At 37.3% G+C, this 24,195-nt stretch overlaps 1 long non-coding RNA gene across 1 annotated transcript; it reads right to left on the bottom strand.

The window, feature by feature from the left end:
- Window positions 1–18,554: 18,554 nt before the first annotated feature.
- Window positions 18,555–23,424, bottom strand: LOC110342223. Its single transcript, XR_002384252.2, has 3 exons — window positions 23,270–23,424; window positions 22,914–23,009; window positions 18,555–19,094 (listed from the first exon to the last, which is right to left on the bottom strand). It is a non-coding gene; the product is annotated as an uncharacterized LOC110342223 (long non-coding RNA).
- Between the last annotated feature and the right edge of the window lie 771 nt (window positions 23,425–24,195).

Here is a 24,195-nt window from a genome sequence, read left to right as displayed (position 1 = left end):
ATCAGGGAAATGCAAATCAAAACAACTCTGAGATACCATCTTACTCCTGTCAGAATGGCTAAAATCAAAAACACCAAAGACAGTTTATGCTGCAGAGGATGTGGAGAGAGGGGAATACTCCTCCACTGCTGGTGGGAGTGCCAACTCGTAAAGCCACTTTGGAAAGCAGTATGGAGATTCCTCAGGAAAATGGGTATCAATCTACCACAAGACCCAGCAATTCCACTCTTAGGCATATATCCAAAGGAGGCAAATTCATACAACAAGTGTATCTGCTCCACTATGTTCATAGCAGCATTATTTGTAATAGCCAGAACCTGGAAGCAACCTAGATGCCCCTCAACTGAAGAGTGGATAGAGAAAATGTGGTACATTTACACAATGGAGTACTACTCAGCAGAAAAAAACAATGGAATCTTGAAATTCGCAGGTAAATGGATAGCACTGGAAGAAACCATCCTGAGTGAGGTAACCCAGTCACAAAAAGACAAACATGGTATGTACTCACTCATATATGGATTTTAAACATGGATCAGGAGAGTGCCAGTCTGCACTTTTCACTGACAGCGAGTCTGGGAAACAGGAAAGAACCTAAAAGATATACATGGTCCCCAAGAGAAGAGAAATGAGGCAAGATCCTCTGAACATATGGGGAACACGGCAAGGGGTGGGGGGAGGGGGACCTGGGAAATAGAGAGGGGGAGAAGTGGCAGAGAGAGTAGGACTTGGAGGAACAGGAAGGTCGACTGGGCGGGGTTGGATGGGGGAAGAGGGAATCATGGGTTAGAAGACAGATCAGGCACCATTGTGACCTCTTGTGATCTAAACGGATGACACCAATTGACAATCTAAGCAATAGTGTAGAGACCACCTGGAATGCCTATTCCTGATAGTGAACTTGATGTCTATAACCATCCTGGAGCCTTCATCCTGTGACTGATGGAAGCAGAGGCGAACACCCACAGTTAAATACTGAACAGAACCCAAGGAACCCAGCGACAGAGAGAGAGGAGCGAAGAGCAAATTGGCAAAAAATGGGCTGGCAAAACCAGCAGAGACAGCTGATGCGAACAGGAGAGAGCTCTTGGACCACAGACCGACAGCTAGGAGGCCACCATGGGACCGATCCAGACCCTCTGAATGTGAAAGTCAATGAGGAGGCCTGGGCTACCTATGTGGTCCTGAGCAGTGGATCAGTGTTTATCCCTTGAATACTAACAGACATCGTGTGTCCATAACACAAAGAGGGTTTCCCTCTCTGCCTGGACTCTTAGGGAAGTGCGTGGACCCTACCCTGAATGAAATGATAGAATCTAGATATCCCCTATGCAGAAGGAATTGGCAATAGGGTGGGAGGATGGGGGGGGATGGTAGGGGAGGGAGAGGGAACTGGGATTGACATGTAAAACAAGCTATTTAAAATTTAAAAAAAAAGAAAAGGATTGTACCAACCAATGGAAATTTTAGATGGAGTTTGCTTTAATATGTTTGCTATATTGTTCAAAACAATTTAAAAAATTAAAATTCAAATAGTGATTTTGCTTTCAAGGGACTGTTTAGCATGCACTGAAATAACACGAAACTGCTCCTCTTTCTTGACAAAAAGTGTATAATGCAGTAAAAGTGTAGTGTCACATCATTGCCAGTCCATGCCAAAAAGTGAGCAAACTGGATACAGCCAAGCAAATGTTCCTGTATTTTCCTGGGTCAATTTTTATAGTTTATACCAGTCTTCCTATTCCTCCAGCAAGGGATTGAATTGTTATTAAGAGGATTTTGGTGAATTTCCCGAGATGAACCAGGTGGTCTAGAGTTGCCTGAAAATTACAGCAATGTAAGCATGAGAAGACTTACAGTTGAATGTATTCCACCCAGCATCTTTTAGAGAATTCCATAGAAGTAGTTTCTTCAAAAATGCAATAACAAAAATGGATGAAAGTCTTATTACTTTTGTATGTCCTTTTATGAATAGAGAGTGAAATATCTTAAACCAAATAAAAGTGCTAACACTTAGCATTCTAACACAACTGTCCCAGAAGACTTCTCTGAGCTACTTAAATACCTGATTTAATCATATTATTTAGCAAAAATGGTCATTAATCTTCAATGTAATGCCTATCTTTGAGTGAATATTAGCTTGTACTAGGCAGGTTTCCTTATGCATACACAATATGAGTCCAGAATGTTGGATACAATATGCCTCCTCAAAATGAATCAAATAAGTAAATATATTGTTATATTTAAAATATATGGACAATTGTAATATGCATGATTGAACATATTAGTTTGATTAGTTGATTTTTCTGGACCCTGTTGTCTTTTGTTTGCTTCCACCTTCATTTCACCCTTAGAACAAGTTTTTTTGGAGGAAGTACACTTTGGTGTGATTTACCTTTTAGTTAGAGCACTGGCAAAGCAGACTTGAAACTTGCTTACTTAGGTAATTCCTAGATAACACTATTAAAGAAAAGGAGGATTACTGAAAAGAAATCATTGCATACATTTATGTAGTTGTGTGTGTGTGTGTGTGTGTGTGTGTGTGATTCGGTGTGTTCAAAATTTCCTTTGTGAAGTTTAAGGGAGAACTTGCAGTATCAGTTCATTCCACCACCATCTGGGTTCTGAAAATTAGAAATTTGGTTGTCATGCTTGAGGGAAAGTGCTAATATTCACTGAGCCATTTCACTAGCCTCATGAAGCATGGGTTTTCATTATCTTGTGTATTTGTGTGATTATGCTGTGGCTTCATGCCCACAATTGTATATATAATGGCCTGAAAAAAAAAGAAAAAATCCAACCCCCCCCAAAATATATATATATGTATATATATATATAAACATAAATATTAGATAATTTGTTAAGCAAAGTCGCTCCAATTGCATAAGGCAAACTTTTGATGTGAATGAACGCATAATTAAATCTACTGACCACTTATACACTATTACTTTGACATTACACATATGTTTTCTTACTGGCAGTTTCAGTGAGTAAGGAATCGGGTTAAAATGAATAAAAAGTAAGTTGAACCTTTATCATGAAGGGGTGTTGGATTTTGTCAAAGGCTTTTTCAGCATCTAGTGAGATGATCATGTGGTTTTTCTTTTTCAGATTGTTTATATGGTGGATTACATTGATGGATTTTCGTATGTTGAACCATCCCTGCATCCCTGGGATGAAGCGTACTTGACCATGGTGCATGATTTTTATGCTGTGTTCTTGGATTCGATTTGCCAGTAGTTTATTGAGTGTTTTTGCATCACTGTTCATGATGGAGATTGGTCTGTAATTCCCTTTCTTGGTTGTGTCTTTGTGTGGTTTGGGTACTACTTTAATTTTAGCCTCGTAAAAAGAATTTGGCAGTGATACTTCCGCTTCTATTGTGTGGAACAATTTGAAAAGTATTGGTATTAGCTCTTCCTTGAATTTTTGGTAGAATTCCTCACTGAAACCATCTGGCCTTGGGCCTTTTTTGGTTGGAAGACTTTTTGTGGCTGCTTCTATTACTTTAGGGGTTATAGATATGTTTAAATTGTTTATCTCTTCTTGATTTAATTTTGGTAAGTGATATCTATCTAGAAGATCATCCATTTCCTTTATATTTTCTAGTTTAGTGGAGTACAGATTTTCAAAGTATGACCTGATGATTCTCTGGATTTCCCCAGTGTCTGTTGTTATGTCCTCTTTTTCATTTCTGATTTTGTTAATTAGCATGTTCTCTCTGTGTCTTTTGGTTAGGTTTGATAAAGGTTTGTCTATCTTGTTGATTTTCTCAAAGAACCAACTCTTTGTTTCATTGATTCTTTATATTGTTTTCTTTGTTTCTACTTTATTGATTTCAGCTCTCAATTTGATTATTTCCTGGTGAGGGTGCTTTTTTTTGTTTTAGATCTTTCAGGTGTTCTGTTAATTCTCTACTGTGGCAATTTCCCAGTTTCAAAGTATCACAAAGGTTTAGGTATGTTGTGCCTTCATTTTCATTGAACTCTAGGAAGTCTTTTGCTTCTTTCTTTATTTCTTCCTTTACCCAGGGGTGATGCAATTGAGCACTGTTCAATTTCCATGAGTTTGTGAGGTTTCTGCAATTTGTGTTGACATTGAATTTTAATTTTAAGCTGTGGTGGTCTGAAAGGATACAGGGGGTTATTCGAATATTTTGTATCTGTTGAAGTTTGCTTTACTGCCAAGTATGTGGTTGATTTTAGAGAAGGTTCTGTGTTGTGGTGAGAAGAAGGTATATTCTTTTTTTGTTTGGGTGGAATGTTCTATTGATGTCTGTTAAAACAAATTGGGTGGTAACTTCTGTTAATTACTTTGATTCTTTGTTAAGTTTCTGTCTGGTGGACCTGTCCAGTGGTGAGAGTGGGTTTTGAAGTTTTCTACTGTAAGTGTGTGGGGTTTAATATGTGATTTGAGTTGTAGTAATGTTTCTTTTATGAACATGGGTGCCTTTATATTTGGGGCATATATGTTCAGAATTGAGACTTCTTCTTGATGGATTTTTTCCTATGATGAATATGAAATGACCTTCTTCATCTCTTTTGATTAATTTTACTTTGAAGTCTATTTTGTTAGATATTAGGATAGCTACAGCTGCTTGCTTCTTACATCCATTTGATTGGAATGTTTTTTCCCAACCCTTAACCTTGAGGTAATGTCTGTCTTTGAAATTGAGGTATGTTTCTTGTATGCAGCAGAAGGATGGATTCTATCTTTGTATCCATTCTAATAGCTTGTGTCTTTTTATAGGTGAGTTAAGACTGTTGATATTCAGGGATATTAATGACCATTGGTTATTGATTCTTATTTGCTTTGGATCCATTTTCAGTGGTGATTTTGTGTGTAAGTTTTTCTCCTATTTCTGATTTCTGGTAAAATTAGATTATCTATTGCCCATGTTATTTTGAGGGAAGTTAATTTCTTGGGTCAGAGTTTTCCTTCTAGAACTTTCTGTAGGGCTGGATTTGTGGATACATATTGCATAAATCTGTTTTTTTTCATGGAATATCTTGTTTTCTCCAGGAACATACCTAAACATAATAAAATCTATATACAGCAAACCAACAACCAGCATCAAACTAAATGGAGAGAAACTAAAGGCGATTCCTCTAAAATCAGGAACAAGACAAGCATGACCCCTCTCTCGATATCTCTTAAATATTTTACTTGAAGTTCTAGCTAGAGAAATATGACATCAAAGGAGATCAAGAGGATACAAATTGGAAAGGAAGAAGTCAAACTTTCACTATTTACAGATGATATGATAGTCTATGTAAGCGACCCAAAGAATTCTAGCAGGAAACTCCTACAGCTGATAAACACCTTCATCAAAGTGGCAGGATACAAAATTAACTGAAAAAATCAGTAGCTCTGCTATATATAGACAATAAAGGGGATGAGAAAGAAATCAGAGAAACATCACCCTTTACAATAGCCACAAACACTATAAAATATCTTGGGGTAACTCTAACCAAACAGGTGAAAGACCTGTATAATAACAACTTTGAGTCTTTAAAGAAAGAAATTAAAGAAGATACCAGAAAATGGAATGGAAAGATCTCCCATGCTCAACATAGTAAAAATGGCTATCTTGCCAAAAGCAATCTACAGATTCAATGCAATCTCTATCAAAATATGAGCACAATTTTTCTGCAACCTTGAAAGGACAATCCTCCACTTTGTATGGAAAAACAAAAGACCCAGGATAGCCAAGGCAACCCTGTACAATAAAGGAATTTCTGTAGGCATCACAGTCTATGATTTCAAGCTCTATTATAGGGCTATAGTCCTGAAAACAGCTTGGTATTGGTATTGGCACAAAAAGAGACAGGTAGATCAATGGAATCAAATTGAAGACCCTGATATCAACCCACATACCTTTGAACACCTGATCTTTAACAAAGAAGATAAAACTATACAATGGAAAAAAGAAAGCATCTTCAACAAATGGTGCTGGAGTAACTGGATGCTGGCATGTAAAAGACAACAGGTAGGTCCATATCTATTACCATGCACAAAACTTAAGTCCAAATGGATCAAAGACCTCAACATCAATCCAGTCACACTGAATCTCTTAGAGGAGAAAATGGGAAGTACCCTTGAATGAATTGGTACAAGAGACCACTTCCTGAACATCACACCAGTAGAACAGACACTGAGATTGACAATTAATAAATGGGACCTCCTGAAACTGTGGAGTTTCTGCAGGGCAAAAGACACAGTCAACAAGACAAAACGGCAGCCCATAGAATGGGAAAAGATATTCACAAACCCCATATCTGACAGAGGGCTGATCTCCAAAATTTACAAAGAACTCAAGAAGCAAGTCCCCAGAACACCAAAGGATCTGATTAAAATGTGGGGTACAGAACTAAATAGAGAATTCTCAATAGAGGAGTCCAAAATGGCCACGAGACACCTGAGGAAGTGCTCAGCATCCTTAGCCATTAGGGAAATGCAAATCAAAACAACTCTCAGATACCATCTCACTCCCATCAGAATGGCTAAATCAAAAACATTAATGACAGTTTATACTGGAGAGAATGTGGAGAAGAGGGTACAATCTTCCACTGCTGGTGGGAAGACCAACTTGTGTAGCCACTTTAGAGATCGGTATGGAGATTGCTCAGGAAAATCGAAATCAGTTTACCATAAGATCCATCAATTCCACTCTTAGGCATATACCCAAAAGATGTACCCTCATACAACAAGGACATCTGCTCAACTATGTTCATAGCAGCATTACTTGTAATAGCCAGAACCTGGAAAGAATCTAGATGCCCCTCATCTGAGGAGTGGATAGAGAAAATGTGGTACATTTACACAATGGAGTACTACTCAGAAGAAAAAAATGGAATCTTGAAATTTGCAGGCAAATTGATGGCACTAGAAAAAAACATCCTGAGTGACGTAACCCAGTCACAAAAAGACAAGTATGGTACGTACTCACATGGATTTTAGACATGGAGCAGGGCACTGCCAGCCAACAATCCTACCACCAGAGAGTTTGTGGTGCAGGGAGGACCATAAGAGAACTATGCATGGTAACCTAGGGAGGGTTATGGGATGAGATTTCCTTATTGGATTTGGGGGTCAGGAAGGGAGGGAAGAAGGAGATGGGAGAAAGACAGGGAGAAAAGAGCAGGGGAGAGGAGGACATGGGACAGCAGGAAGGTTGATCCAGGCTAAGAATAGAGGAGAAAAGGATGGGAGACACCATAAAAGAGGGAGCCATTATAAGTTAGAGGATAGGTCTGGCACTAGTGAGATCGTCACAGATCTACAAGAATAACACCAACTGGCATTAAGGCTACCTTAAATGCCCTCCCACGATAATGAGAATGATGACTACCTTATATGCCATCCTAGAAGTCTCATCCCATGGCTGATGGAGGCAGAGGCAGAAACCCACAGCTGTGAAACGAATTGAACTCCTGGAACCCAGTTGCAAAGTAGAGTGATGAGCAAAGGAATCAAGATCAGGATGGTGAAACCCACAGAGGCAGCTGACCTAAACAAGAGGGAACACATGGACCCCCGACTGATGACTGAGAGGCCAGCATGGGACTGATCCAGACATCCCTTTCACTGAACCTGGGTGACAGGGATGAGGCCTTGGCAATCTGTGGGACCTTGGAGGGTAGAGCAGTATTTATTCCTAGCATACAGATGGACTCTGGGAACCCATACTATGTGGAGGGATGCTTTCTCAACCTGGACACATGGGGGAGGACCTAGGCCCTGCCCGGGATGATGTGACAGACTCTGAAAATCCCTCATGGAAGCCCTTGCCCTCCCTGGGGAGCCGGGGGGAACGGAGTGGGGGTAAGGGGTTGGGAGGATTGGCAGTTGGGGGAGGAGGGGAGGGCGAGGGAACTGAGAGTGACATGTGTAAAAATTTAATAAAAAATATGAAAAAATATAAGTTGAACAGGAAGCTAGTCTTTACCTAAATTGTTCTAGGACTCAGAAATTAGGAGAAAACCCTAATAAATCCAAGGATCAGCAGGAAGGCAATTGACTAATCCTACTCTCTCTGTTTTCTGGATCCAATAATCCCTGGAAGCCCCCCTCTGCCTCTTCTTTTCTCTTCCTGTCCCCCATCTACCTGACTTCCTCAGTACTCCAACATCTGTATGGGTAATCCTTATCTGCCAATAACTGACTCTGTCCTTGAAAAATGTGGCCTTAATGGCACAGTAGAATGGAAGAGTGAACAATTCCCCCATAACATTTACCTCTTTTGCCTAAATATAAAGGGAGGTTTTAGCTCTAACATAGTTAAAACTGTATACATAAAGAACAATTATCAAGTAAGAAATATATTCATGATATCCAGACAATTGAAAGAAAATACTCCATTATCTATCCCATCTTAGTGAGTCTACACCTTTGTAATTGATTTACTTTCTACCAAAACTACATAAAACCTTAGTTATAATTATCTAATCTTCAACACCATCAGAGACTTGGGAAGAATAGATTATCTGATTAAACAGGAAATTCAAAGCATGCAACTTCCAAAACTAATATAAGACAGAGATTTCGGGCTGCCTGGAGAGTTACCCCAACTTTCCTCTGCAACACTGGGGCATCCATCTTTAGCCTACAAGCCTAAAATAATTGACAGCCTTTTCTATGGAGCATTAGTTTGAAGGTCTGTCCCACTTTTTCTTGGCAAAGTAAGGCAGTAACCTTCTTTTGTGTCCTTCTTGTCCAATTTGGACAACCTTTTGTCAGCAGTCTAGACAAGGGCAGTTTTTTCTCAGTGGTTAACTTTGCCACAAATGAAGTCAAACTCTATTTGGAAGGTCTTAGATGCCTGTCATCCTCTTTTGAAGTAAATTTGGTGCAGCTGGGAGCAGAGCGTGTCATGAAAAGTCCTATGTCACTAGAACAATTTGAATGCGATATTCTGCAGGTATCTAAAGTGTTTGAAGACCATCTATTTAAAATATATCTGTCTGACCTTGAAAACATACCTAACATCAATATAAGTTTGATTGATATAGATAATTAGCTACTAATATGTATTTTTTATTATCCTAAATTGCTTTTTAGGACCAGACTTATAACATTTTTAAATGAGCTGCATAGGAACGATACCTTAAATAAGAAATAGAAGCATAACATAGTATAATAAAAATAACCTTAAATTTGTATCAATATTCAAAAACCCATACCAATGTTAACAATTTGAGACTAATACTTGTTTTTTAGTTTAAAAGTAGATTCATTAATCTACTGTTTTATTCTATCATTTCTATATCTGCCCCTTATTCTTTTCAGAACAAAGTCCCTGAATCTAATTTTCTTTGCTTAGTTTCCACCCTGACCCTATTAATACAAACCTGTAGCCAACACCCCCCAAATGATAACAAATGTCTGTTAAAGGCCTCCCAACCACACAACTCCTCCACCTCCTCCAAAAAATAATCAAGCCTAATTTGTGCTGCCCATATACTCACCAGAGCACAGTCAAACTCTCTCAGTGGTCAGCCCATTTTCAAAAGAAAAAGGACCAGGCACTAATGAAAGCAAGTAGCCAAGAGATTCAGCCCCTCAGAATGCTTCTCCTCAAAATTCTGCATCCATAACAACTTCAAAACAGGTATCTGAGATGGTCAAGCCCCATACATTACTCCAGCCAAGACCTCAGATATGCTCTGCACTTTTCTATTACACAGAGACTAAACAAAAAAATTATAGATCTAGCTATCCCAGGACTTAACAACTGTCCCAGTTTTCTCAGAGTCCCCTACAGATGCCATTGCCCCAAGACAACAGGAAGTAAATTTATGAACATGATGACCACATTCCCAAGAAGTGCTGTAGGAGAGAGAGAGGGGACATAGGGTTGGGAGAGAATTAGAGCTTGGGAAGGGGGAAAGTGAGGGTAAACATAAAAATCTACTGTATAACATTCTCAAAATTAATGATAAACCAGTATATTTTAAAAGTATAACACAAAATTACTAATGACTGCATTGGATTAAGAAGGAACCATGACAATACCAGAAGTCAGGCCATTTTGGTGCATCACAATGATCTGCTGTACGAGCATGTGTTACTTATCAGCTTGTGTAAAGAGGTTAAACTCAAACTGAAGATAAAATGGCTTTTTTGTAGCTCGTTATTTGTGCATATCATATTTTGCCATCAGAATAATTTAACTCAATGAACTCTATTTTCTTTCGACAAGACTTCTGTACTCCAGAAAATGACAGTACTTACCCTCCCTTGAAATATTTTATGGGCTATTGCGTCCTTAGACTTCAGTGATCCCTGAAGTCTTCCTAGATGGTTAATCTAGAGTTTGTCTAACTCTCAAATCTCCTGAGTCTTAAGTCACAGATTACTTCAAAAATGGTAATGTCTCATTTTGTCCCCAGTTTACTGCACTTGAAAATTGTAGAAATCCCTTTGACTCTTTAAAGGACAGGTTTTTAATAGGTATCAAATACTATTATGCCACAATCTCTTTCTTACTATTTGAAGTACCACTGTGGATTAAGTGGACATCTGCATTTAGCTTTTCATTATGCATTCTAGATTATTTCTTTGGAAGGTAAAAACTAATTCAGTTCCTATCAGTGGATATGAGTAGTCACAATTGTCTCTTTCCAAGGACACTTGTGTAAATCAAATGTTAATTTCATCTCTGTAAGGTGCCATTAAAACAGCAATAAGCTGCCTGCCTGCATTTCAGTTTTGTGAAGACAACATGGGTTTAAATACTGTGGCCTTCTGCTCGCTAAGGAAATTTCTATTCAGGAGCATTTCACTGCCAATGTCTTCTTTCTACTCTTTAAACTAACATCCAGTGGTAAGAAAAGTCTTAATTGGTGCTAGCACATAAAGCAGTAGTTTAGTATTTATAGTCTACATGTTAACATATCAAATGATTCGCTTAAACTGAATTTACAAATAGCATCTGTCTCTGAGATATGGAATTCTCTGTTAAGAAATGAGTTATTTAGAAATAACACAAAATATTTGGCATGTATCCATATAGATAAATTATTATTAAATTATTATTAAAACATTAACTAAATCACAATTTTGGTTAATGTCACAATAAAAATCGTTATCATAAATGAGAATATTTCTAGTGGAATATTTGATGGAAACGTTCCAAGATTGGACATTCCCTTTGAAAAAACAACTGTACATGTGCAGAAGTGTGATGAGGAATGACATATCTGAAAATTCATCTCCAATGTCCCATGTTTCTCTGAGACTCTCTGTGTCCCTTAACACTGAACATGTTGATAAATGTCACTATTACTAAAGAAACTGTGTGATAATTTTTAGGAAAATGTGGAGATCTTCCACCCCTATGGATGGTACAATAAATGCCCTTCTGTAACATTATATTATTAGCATTATACTAACATTACCCAGAATGATAAATGCCACATGAAATTATTAGAATAAAAGGGAAAGATGTATCTTAATTGGATGCATACGAATTGTACATATTCACACTATGCAATCTTGGCATTGAAATGTAGGCATTAAATATATTTAACAAAACACAAAGTGTGGTAAAAACATGGAAAACTGAGAAAATTTAAAATAAGCTCTGAAACTCTATTCTTAGCCTATAGGTTTTATGAGAGATTAGACCGGTGTGTGTGTTAGTAGTATCACACACCAGTAAAAAGTTAAGTGGACCAAAGTACACAAAGACAGAAGACCTGTCAGTAGGTTGAAACCAGATACAGTCACACATTTTTTTTGCAAAAGTACATACAGAGGGGGAAGCAATCTGGGCACATAATAATGAACTGTCTAAAAATTGAGGGTATATGCAATATTACAAGCATAGACAATGATAAAAACAAGACAAAGCAATGACAAAACAACTAGATATAATTGCTTTTGAAAAGGTAAGAAGTCTATTTGCATGTAATTTTTTCCTGAGTAAAAATCCCTTTACAAATTAACAGAGAGACATTTCTTAATTTTTTTCCTTAGAAACAGCCACTGAGAATTAGTTATAGACAATTCACATTAAAATTTTTAAAAGAGTTTACTTTGGGAATAAAGAAACAATTCTAGATAAAACTATAAAATATAAAATGATGGGTACAGCCTTGCAAAGCTTAAATTGGAGAGCTAATTAAGCAAAAATATTGTTAGTAGAATCCATTATATCCTGGTGGGCTCAGCAGTGGGTACATAACTGAAGACTGTGACTGTCTCTCACCCAGAGTCCATTAGCAGTTAATAGTTCAGCAGGGAGCACAGGGCTTGTGCGCTCCTCCTTGATCATAGTTGAAAATGGTTCAACTCAAGGCATCACAAAGACATGGATTTAGTGAAAGGACTTATAGAGAAGGGAGCTAATAGGGTTAGTAGAGAGATTAGAGAGGGTAAGTAAAAGTAAAAAGAATACATAGTACATACGCATGATATTGTCAACAAATTTAATAAATTTCATTAAAAAACTGGTAACATGAAAATGAAATGATAGCATATTGTGAAATGGATGAACCAACCTGCCACCACCTTGGGCTTGGAATCCACCTTATAGTAAAGCCAAACTAGATTCATCCGTGATTCTGATTAAGTATCTGTTTCCCAGGGGTTGGACTATGCCTCACTTGTAACCTTAACAATGGCTCTGTATTGCCTGTCCCAGGAAACAACAACCCATTTATTAACAGTTATTTGAAACAATACCTTTTTTTTTAAAGAAAACAACTTAAGATATTTGTATGTGGGAGACTTGAAATTGAATCAATAAGTATGTGATAATTAGAATTACATGCAAAGGGAAAGATGTAGACCAAAGCTTCCAGATAAATTAAATCCTATCTTCAGAAACAGTCTGAAGTCAGCAGAGAAAAGAGAAAGCAAAAGTGAGAAAAGATGACTTCAGGCACCGTATACAGGAGCTGAATTATGTAAGATTTTAAAACCTGTGAAATGGAGCAATGCTTGATAGCACATTGTAATGACCTGGAGATTGTGTGAAGAACAAATTATGAGGGAACAAGCATGGGCTATTCTGGATAAAGAACTGGCGTTCTTAAACAAATGACTTGGAGATATAGTTGGTAAACATATTCACATCACGGATATGTTTTAGATAAGAGGCACAGACCTAGTCAACTATTCGAAATATGGAAGGAAGTGATAGCTGTATCAATAGCTTTGAAAAGACTAATTAGTGAGCTAGAAGGAAGAGTGAAAGAATGCAGGGGGCTAGGAGACAAACAAGAATTGAAACAATAGATATCTATAGTACTGAAAACTTAGAAGAAATGCATTGTCATATTGAAATTGAGTGTTATTCCAGGTGTGTTTAGTAGACTACTGTAAGAAATTGCAATGCAATTAAGATAAAATGCAAAGAAAGTGCAATGACTATTAGATATTTTACATATAACAAATTGTATAATATTTATCAAATATATATTATAGTGTCATAGGCAGAGTTTTGCTGTAAAAATTCTTGCAGAAAAGGTTCCACAACAGAATAGTGAGGATTTGCACTGTATTAATTGTATTGATCTAGCACTGTTAATAAATTAGAAAAGGTGAACACCTTTTCTCTTATGAGGAAACACCTTCTTATTCTGATGAATTGATGTCATTGATAGGTTATTAAAAGAGATAGAAACCACTTTTGTCACCTGTAACTGGATAAGAAGGTGGTTATCAGGAGAGCTGGATGTCCCTTTGTTCATAAGAAGATGAAGAAGAAAAACGTCCTTGAGCATTACTCTTATCTAAAACAAAGAAGAGGTGGAATGATAATGTGAGTGAAAGAGAGAGAAAGTTTAACAAGATGCTGTTTTGAATAACAGCATCATTTTCCAGGACAATTCACAATACTGTCTACTAGCACTACGGAATTTGACAAGTGAGGGACCAATCCAAACTGATCACACATATTTTACAGTCTATATCCATATAACATTTAATAGCTGCTATGTAGGGAGTGAGTAGAGAATTTTTTAATTTATATTACTAGTTAATTAGCTTTTCATTTTTTGAGATAGGGTTTCTCTGTGTAGCTCTGTATGTCCTGGAACTCACTCATGTAGATCAGGCTGGCCTTGAACTAAGATATCTGTTTTGCTTTGCCTCCTGAGTGCTGGGATTAAAGGCATAGGGATTTCTTTTTACATGATACTTATAGTAGGGATAACTCAGAAAAAGATTCTCTTCCAAGCTAAAGCAATACATTTTATGTAAAATATCCAATTGAATATCATTTTATGAATAATCTTCCAATAGAATATAACAGGTGAAAATATATTTATATTTCATTTTCTTTGTAAATGTATTTTTTGAGACAGGGTTTCTCTGTATAGTCATGGCTGTTCTGGAACTGAACTCAGAGATTCTCCTACCTCTACCTCCAGAGTGCTTGGATTAAAGGCATGCTCTGCCACTGCCCAGAGTATATTTGATTTTAAACTTTCTTGTACATAATACTTAGATTACATAGTTTATTTTGAAAGCATACTTAAAGCACATCAATCTAATTTTTAAATAATTATGTCAGTATATTAAATATATTTAATTTTGGACTTTATATGTATATATATATGTATATATATGTATATATATAATTGATATTTTCTTGGAAGAAAAACATAGTACTAAGTTCCTTGATTGCATTTAAGTTTCTATAATCTGGAATCATGTATATTTTCAATATTTATTGTTAAATGTTTTTCTTAACTTCACTGAATTGGACTGTAACCAGATTTATCCATTCTGATTTCCAGTTTGACTGCAAAATGTTACGTGTGAAAATATCTAGAATACCATATTTATCTGATGTTTTGAGTTCAATTGCTAAAGAGTCATATGTCTGAATAAATCATCCAACCATAGACTAAATTTTATAGCTCTTATCTTTATAAAGTACAATTGATGCAGCAAGAAAGGAGAAAAAAATGAATTGAAAGAAAGCATAAACTTTGACTTCCGGCAAATTTTAAACCAAACTCAGTGATCTCAAGATATCAGATGCTTTTGGTATGGTTAAAAAGTTATGTTTCTAACACACATTTTCAAAACATGAAATCAGAGGTGAATTTTAAGCTCACCAAATTATTCCCTCACTAATTGGTGCTGGGAAAATGATGACAGTGTTTAAGACCAATGTGAACTTTTATGAAATATCAGTAATTATTGCAATAGCTTTGGAGTAAAATTAAATTGTCCATCCAGTATGCAATGGACTCACACTCAGCATCCTCATGAATTCACAGCATTGAATTGATCACAAAGGAATAATTGAGGGAATTCCAAACTTGTAAGCCTGCAAAGAAAGGCTATTTTTAAAAGGACATATAATCTTGATTCAGTCGACGAAAATGCATCAGTGTTTCTGTGCTATTTTTGTAGATGATAATTATAATTTTTCTCTATTCTTAGTTTTTTCCCCAAAGAAAGCTACACTTAGGACAATTCATCTCTCTTTTTGTGTGTTTCTCTTTCTTTTTCATGGCCTCCCTCTCTCTGTCTCTCTTTGTCTCTGTCTCTGTGTGTGTGTGTGTGTGTGTGTGTGTGTGTGTATGTGTGTGTGGTGTGAGTTGTGTGTGCTCATATGTGTATGCCTGTCAGACTGCTCTTTCTGTCTATTAAAAATACTCTTTTTGGGCCTCAGGCATTTCGATTACCAAACCAATGTTAAAAAAGCATATTTGGAAGTAAACATGCTAAAATGCATTTCTTCATCTGAATATGAGAGTATTTCTTTAATTCTGGAACACTATCACGTTTGAATCTAAAAAATTCTCTACTGATGGCTGTCTTCCAGTCTTCAGCAAACGTCCCTCATAGTCCCCTGATAGTGAAGACTCACTATCTGCCATAACACTGAGGATCTTGGCAGAAGACTTTCCTAAAGCATGGAGCTTTGGGAGCCACAGCCTGGGGCTACATTGGAAGAGAAGTTGAGCTTCTGCCATGCAGAGCTTCCACTGGCAGCCTTGTGCACAGGACTAGGCAAGTACGACTTCAGGCAAGCCATAAGACTGCCACAAAGCCATAGCAAGAAACTCTAGTCATCAAGCTCAACAGCTGATGCTAAACTGTGAAATGAGATATCATTTGAAAAGTCAGCATCATCTGCTCTTGGAACACCTTAGTAAATCTAATAAATATTATAAAAATTTAACTCATTAATTGCTTGAAAAATGTTAGAGAATTAAATTATTCTGCATTAAACATAACGATGAAGTAGTTTTGAAATAAGCACAACTAAAGATGTATACGGTTATTTCAAAACCTTAGATATTTGATGGAACATATTCTGAGACCAAAATCTGTTAAATGTTCTAACTACAGGACACTTCACATTTCTACAAATTGTTATGCAAAATACAAGTCCAAGCAAGATGATGTGAAGTTGAAATTAAGAGATTTTTGTATGCATGCATGTATGTACGTATGTATGCATGTATTTTACATCCTGGCCACAGTTTCCCCTCCTTACTTCCCTTCTGCCCCCACCTCCAGAATCAACTAATCTTACTCATATGGCCTCATAGACACTGCACTGAACAGACAATTACCAACCTGAAACCAGTTTGGGACTACATCATTCAAGACAACTCCAGATTCACTAACTGAGATGGTGCACTTTCTTATTACAGTCCGGCCAGAGCCTCAGACAAAACTTCAATCAAGATAAGAAATTCAATCAAGCATCTCCCATCAAACAGTTAATGGGTACAAATGTTGTAACTAGTTGACTCGAGACTTTCACTACTCTAACATTTTCTTTCAACAGGATCCCATGAGGTTATCGTTGTCCCATTTCAGCAGGAAGTAATTCTGACAATGTTATGTCCCCTTTCCCTACTGTTGACATTGAAGGATAATTTACACTTGTTTAACGGTTAGTTTTCAATTGTTTAGGATTGGGATTGGTAGTAAGTGTTGAGACTTGAGCATCTTGTTCAGATAAGTTTAAGTTTTAAATGAAATAGATATGTTTGGGATGGGATATAGGTAGATTATTATATCTTCTGGTGATTTATAAATTGTTTATCATAATTCTTCATACTATGTAAAGTCTTATTTCTATTCATGATGTTTGATGCATAAATATCCTCATCATCTTCTATGTATATATGTTTTATATATGATTGAGGCATTTTGTATGTTGACACAATTTAGTTTTGTTTTAAGTCTAAATCTTTTCTTAGAATAAAAGAGGAATTGTAGCCCAGTGTTGGTGGCACACGCCTTTAATCCCAGCACTTGGGAAGCAGAGACAGGCAGATCTCTTTGAGTTCGAGACCAGCCTGGTCTACCAAGCGAGTTCCAGGACAGCCTCCAAAACAATACAGAGAAAACCTGTCTCGAAAAAACAAAAATAAAAAAAGGGGGGGAATTGTAGGGAGAGATCTGGGTACCTGTGCCGTTTACCACGCCTGTTAAGAGAAGCTTTCCTTGAGAAGGAGCCGTTCCGCCAGCCTGGTTCCAGATCCGCATCAGTCCCAAATAAACACACAGGAGGCTATATCCATTATGAAGCTGTTGGCTTTGCTTGTTTCTTACTGGCTAGCTCTGACTTAAGTAATTACCCCATAATTGTTAATCTAAGTATGTCTCGTACCGGAGAGGTTTCCGGGCTTCCTACTCCAATGGCGTTACATCTCGAACTCTCTGTGTTTCTCCTTCCCAGAGTTCTCCTGGACTCCTAGTCCCTCCTATCTTGGTTCCCTATAGGCTCAACAGTACTTTATTGACAAATAACAGGCAAATAACAGGACTTCCCAAACACACGTCCAATGGGTGTCGCTACAGGTGAGTACAGGGGTGGGTAGAAGAATGAGGAGAGAGGCTCATGCTCTCTTTTTGGGGTTCTGGTCAGGTCTCAGAAAGCTGCTGAGACTAACCTGGGTTGTCGGTTTCTCTTATAAGTACTTTCCCACAATAATATCATACCCTCTCCAAGTGTGTGATTTATATTTCCTTTTCAGTATGGAATTGACCTAGACAGTCTGCATATAGAAGAAAGAGGCTATGGAATTTGCCTCCATGATTAAGGAAGGCAACTAAGGCCAAACATGTGTCAGGGGCATTCCTGAATGGAGACCTAGAGAGACAATTTCATGAATCTGTGAATGTGAAACCTGGATTGACTTAGAGACCCTAAGAATTATGGAATACCAGTCAAGGAAAGTTGCTAACCGGGAATGAGAAGAGCCAAACAGAAAAAAAAGTATGTTACAGTCCACAGAGCTAAAAGGAGTTGGATAAAAATCATTTTGACATAAGACATGGAGATACAGGATTGGAAGTTTGCTCAGCTGATTTTCTGTCTTGCTTTGGTTCAGTATTTCCCAACTCTGCTCCCTTCCCTATGTTTTCAAATGGTAATTTGTATCCATGCCATTACAAGTTGGAAGAATTTTGATTTTGATTTTGTAGGTATTACAGTTAAGAGACTGCATGAATCTCAGAAGAGACTTTGAACTTTGGACTTTTAAACATTGTTGAGACTATGATTGACTATGGACACTTTTGAAGTTAAACTAAATGCATTTTTAATTATGCTATTGTTACAAGCTTATGGGGCCAGTGAGTAGAATGTGGTAGTTTGAATGTAATTAGCCCCCATAAGAGCATAGGGAGTGATACTGTTGGGAGATGCGGCCTTGTTGAAAATAGATGTGGCCTTGCTGAAGGAAGTATGTCACTGTGGGGCAGACTTTGAAGTCTCTTTTGCTTAAGCTTCTGTTGGTGTCACAGTCCACTTCCGGTTGCCTTCTGATTGAGATGTAGCCAGCACCTCATCTTCCTGCATGGTGCCATGCTCCCCACCATGATGATCATGGACTGAACCTGTGTAATTGTAAGCCGCCACCTCAATTAAATGTTTTCCTTTGTAAGAGTTGCCGTGGTCATGGTGTCTTCTCACGGGAATAGAAACCCTAACTAAGATAAACCGCACAATCTTGCCCTAGAGTCAGTTTGCACTCTTTGGTTCCTACATGTGGATAAAATCTTCTAAGCTTCTTCTTCCTGCTGCCTGAGGTCTCTTCCCATGTGTTCCTGACAGGATGGACCATAAGAAAGCATTGCATTCTTCCTTCTACTAGTTGTGTCTGGTCATCCTGTTTTATCACATCAACAAAAAAAGAAACAATATATGAAATTTCTAACACATTTTCATGTTTGCTTAAAATTTTTGGTTTACTAGATTTACCCCTGAAGTGTCTGGAGCCTTTCTGATCTCGGTCTGATGCTGACTCTCCATTAGGTTTCTGCTATCAGAGACACTTTAATACTTTCAGAGCCCTCAGATGTTTATTGATGAGATTACCATTACATGGTCTGCTTTAAGATAGTACCATCAGTGCCTATTTATATCTCCCTGGTTTACTAGTATCATTAACACATTCCCTAGATCATAGTTGTCAATCATTCCTGATTAATGGAATGAATTAATGAATACTTAATAATTTGATCTAGAGGTCTATTGGAAATCAAAGAAAACTATCTTCATAATGAGTTAGTTCATATCTCCATGGTTTTAAATATTACACTACTTTTTGAGATGCTAATTAATCACATTTACTACATGAACTTAATGCATACATGATTGTTAGAGCTGCCTATACCCAACTAAATGACTATAATACGTATAATCATACTTTGTTAATTCTCTCCTGTGAGCTAAAGCACCAAGAATAAAGACAATGTATAGAACTAAGAATTTAGTCTGACTACAGTTCCAGAAGGATAAAAGTTAGTCATGGTGGAGGGTGCACAGCGGCTGTAACAAAAGCATTCGAGATCACATCTTCAACCATCAATACACAGTAGAGACTGTGATGGAAGTGGTGTCAGACTGTGAATTCTTAAATCCCGTTTCCAGCAACCGCACACATTAATCATCTCACACTTCTTCCACTGTGTTTTATCCACACATCCCTTAGTTGGCTATATACAATTACATATTGTCTAAATGTGTGTGTGTGTGTGTATTAACATACACTAATATATGATGATGAATAGAGTTTTAGGTTTACTTGACGTGTATAATTAACACATATGATACTATTTATTTCTCTCTTTTGCCGCTGTTTCTGATAACCACTCTTCCATTTTAGGTTTTAACGTGCTCTTTGCTTTCTTTCTTTCTTTTTTTTGTTTTTTGTTTTTTTGTTTTTTGCTTTTTGTTTTTCGAGACAGGGTTTCTCTGTATTGTTTTGGAGGCTGTCCTGGAACTTGCTCTGTATACCAGGCTGGCCTGGAACTCATAGGGATCTGCTTGCTTCTGCCTCCTGAGTGCTGGGATTAAAGGCATGCACCACCATCTTTTTTTTTTTTTTTCTAAATTTCTAGATGTGTTGAATGGACTTTATCGACTTGACACATACAGATATACTAGGGGAAAGGGCATCATACTTGAGGAAATTTTTTCCATGAATTAGCCTCTGGGTGTCTGTGAGGCAATTGCTTAATTGATAGTTGATACAGGACAATCCAGCCCATGGCAGGCTTCCCTTAGGTAGGTGAGCATGGGCTATAAAGAAAGGTAGCTGAGCAAGCCGGTAAGCCATGCCCCTTTGTGGCAATCTTTGTTCCCACTTCCACGTTCCTTGCTTGAGTTCCCTCCCTGGCTTCCCTTGGTAATGGACTGTACTCTGCAAGACCAATTGATCCTTTACTCACCAAATTGTGCGCTCATGGTGATTATCATAACAAAGGGAGGCACACTGGGGCACTAGACATGAGAGGTAATGAATTTATCTTACTATGTATAGAACTATCCAAACATACTACTTATAATGTTAAGAACTGGCTTTCTTAGTTCCTTTGTCTCTTTATTTTAATTCTTTTTGAGGCAACTTGTCATTGTTAATTTGTTTTTTAATTATTTTTACAAGATTTCAACTATATCAGTGTCTCTGAATTGTCACTAGGGGGTATATTGTTGTACATTTTTAGGTTATATGTCTTCACAGAAATTTGTATCTCTGAAAATTTGGATAATTATCTCAGGGTTTAATGATGATCCTATAGCAGAGCAGAATTTGTCTTTTGATGGTGTCAAACATTCCTGCCTGCCACCCAGAGGAGAGAAATAGGCAGTGGCAGTAATAATATGAAGTAAAACAACCTAGATACCGAATGCAACAAGCACAAATGGTTTGCATTAAGTACTTTTATGATGTTGATAAAAAGGAATGAATTGGGTTTCAGCATTTAACTTCAAAATTAATGACAATAAAATTTGAAATTGCTACAAATATGAAAGAATGGTGACTAGAAAGAAATGGAGGGAGGAAGGGAGGGGTAAGGTGAGAAGCAGAAATGTCTGTGTGATAAAGGCAGATAATAGAGAGGGATAACATAGTAGAACAAAAAATGAGGCCCTACTCCTTACACATCTTCCTTGATGAATAGATGAGGGATGGAGATGTGTTAATTTTTCATAGGATTCTGATTTTGTACTTGATACAGGAGCTGGAGGTTTTTAGTAGTTTTCTCTTTGAAGACCAAAGAACCTTGACACAATGGTCATTTTTTTCCCCTGGGTCACAAATGCTACTTTGGACCTTTTTGGTCTCATTCCTTTCCAAAGATGTAATGATGTAGTCTTGGCCACAAAGGGTGAATAGGAACTATCCTCAGGGTTCCTTTATACCAAAGGTATTCAAAAGCATGGGCACAAATGTTCAATAATTCCAAACAGTGGTTACATCTCCTCCATGTGTACTTGGTGTTCCTAGCATATAGAGACCAATGAGACTGATGCTGTGGGTACCAGTGGGACTTGATGTAGACACCCAGTAATTCCACTCTAGTATGATTACAAGTTCACTCAGACTGACACCTAGCTCATCAACTGCCTCCTTCCAGAGATCAGACCATGGGTATCAGTATACTCTGCTTGTGAATACAACTTGTCTATTTTACCCACCACAATTACCATAAGCCTGTATAAAAGTAACCAGTTGCTAGGTCAACAATGATTTTGGAGTGTTCACTTGCTTATCCAGCAGGATAGAAGAATTCTTTGTTAAGGGGATCCTACCAGAGATGACCACTCAGATACCATTTATAGTCAACTGAAAGTCTTCTGGACATAAATATAGCCCTAAGTGTCCAGAGAATGGAGTTTTGAGAGAGAAAAACAAAAACACTTTCTTGAGAATTGCATGATAGCTAGAGGTGGGCTTCACAGAAGTTCAGTTTAACAGAAGTTAAGCATTAGTTAGGAAATGTAGATCTCAGTTCCCATAATAGAGTTGGACAATTATTCTGAGATTCCCTATGAAGGAGACCAAATTCTATTTAAACCTGAAGTGACCTCAGCTAAAACAAAAGATGGAGGAACCTCTGCACCATCTTGCCCTGTCACATTTGGGACATAGAGTCAAGACGATACTTGGCTTTGGTTCTTCTTCAACTGAAAGGTTTGGCTATAAAACCATATGTAAGAAGGTGAGGAAGAACAAGATTTATTACTACTCTTACCACTTGCTTGTGGCATTGACCACTGTGATCTTTTAGAGAGCATGCCTTCTACTAGAAGTCCAAAGTTTAATATTTGTTCAATATCTAGTGTCTATCTACTGTTGATTCATGTTGTCACTGTCCTTTCCATGCCAAACACCTTTGCCTTCTACTATTTACCTGATATTTTGATTCTCATCTGTGGACACAACATGATTGCTGTCTCTAATCTGCAATCTTCCTTTCTCCAGGTCAGCATTTTAAGGGCCAACAAGGTCTGGTGATAGGTTGCTGTCTCCTATTTCTCTTTCCATTCCTATTCTAAATCACCTTTACATATCATCTGCTGCTTCCATTTCTCTGCTGAGGGCAGACAACTTCCAGTTACCTTCTTTCTCTCACCTCAGATGTAGTTTGTTAGAGAGGCCAACTACTTCACTTTCAAAACTATTATGTTGAATTATTACCTTGGTATTCTGCTGTGTCCTCCTTGCTATTCTCAGAAACATCACTTTACCTCTCAGTTTTTAATTTTCATGGAGGAACAGGACGTAATTCAAGACCTGAAACATAAAGAAAGCTTCCACTTGGGTTTGTGACCTTCCTGTGCCTCACTTTTTCTCCAACTAACTTCTATAGCTATTATAAATGCCCATATGGTCCCTGTGGTCTGCTCAAAATCCATGACAAGAGGGAAATTTATCGGTCACATTAACTGACTACGTCCAGTGCCTTATTCAATGTAGCTGCTCAATAAATGTTATCTCATAAGTAACATTTGAGCAATTACTGAATCTGTGATCTGTCCAGTCTCCAGGCTTACCAGATGACATAGATGATCCCTGAGGCAATGCATAGTGAATTCTTTTATTCCCTCACTGAAGATAAAAATAATGGTGCCAAGTGAGTGTAGCCAGGCATCTTTGACTTCTGTTAATAGTGTCAACTGATTTTTATTTTGAGCCATGGGAAATAGGTTCTCTCTTATCTGAATACAAAAGAAAGCCAGAGAAAGTCAGCATAGATGTGGGGCAAAGGGTGACAGAAATTTTGCAGGTTGAATTTTTTTGCAGTATATAACATATATTATTGGAGAACAAAATAGATATTGACATGCCTCGTACAAAAATCAATTATGTCTTACTTTTAAAATTAAGAAAGCAACCTATAATAACATAGAACTTCAGTGACTTTAAGAGACATTTTTCTCCCAAAAGCTAACACAAGAGATCAGGAATTTATTTCATTTTCTTTACGAACCATACCATATCACCATGTTTGCTAATGCTAAAATGTGCTATTAATGTGGCAAGAGCAGTATTTTAGTATCAAGCTGAAGTTATAGGATATATTTTATTACTGCTCATTAGGAAATAAAGAAATTATATACATAGGCCTCAGAAATTTTGTTTCAACACAAAATATAGTTTTTGACTCACAAGTATTAAGATACTTTATTTGTAACCAAATATGAGTTATCAAGATCCAAGAATGTCATGTTCCACATAAGAGCTCACAAGAACTTTTGAAGTCATAAAACAAACAAAGTCACAAATAATTATTAGTTATTAAATAATTGGTAGGCATACCTATTCCCAGCTTCAAGAGAGATGTCTCTTTTTCTTCAGATGACATTTTTTGAAATTGTCAGCCTTAGAATTACAGGAAGTTAGAACCTGAGATGTTTATCATACATTGCAAAAGGTTTACTAGAAAATCACAATGTCATTATTTTACATGTGAAACTAG

The sequence above is a fragment of the Mesocricetus auratus genome, unplaced genomic scaffold, assembly GCF_017639785.1.
Source record: "Mesocricetus auratus isolate SY011 unplaced genomic scaffold, BCM_Maur_2.0 Super-Scaffold_100010, whole genome shotgun sequence".
In the NCBI taxonomy this organism is placed as follows: Eukaryota; Metazoa; Chordata; class Mammalia; order Rodentia; family Cricetidae; genus Mesocricetus; species Mesocricetus auratus.
Note: the sequence above shows the minus strand (reverse complement) of the source record. Positions and strands in the feature narration are given on the sequence as shown.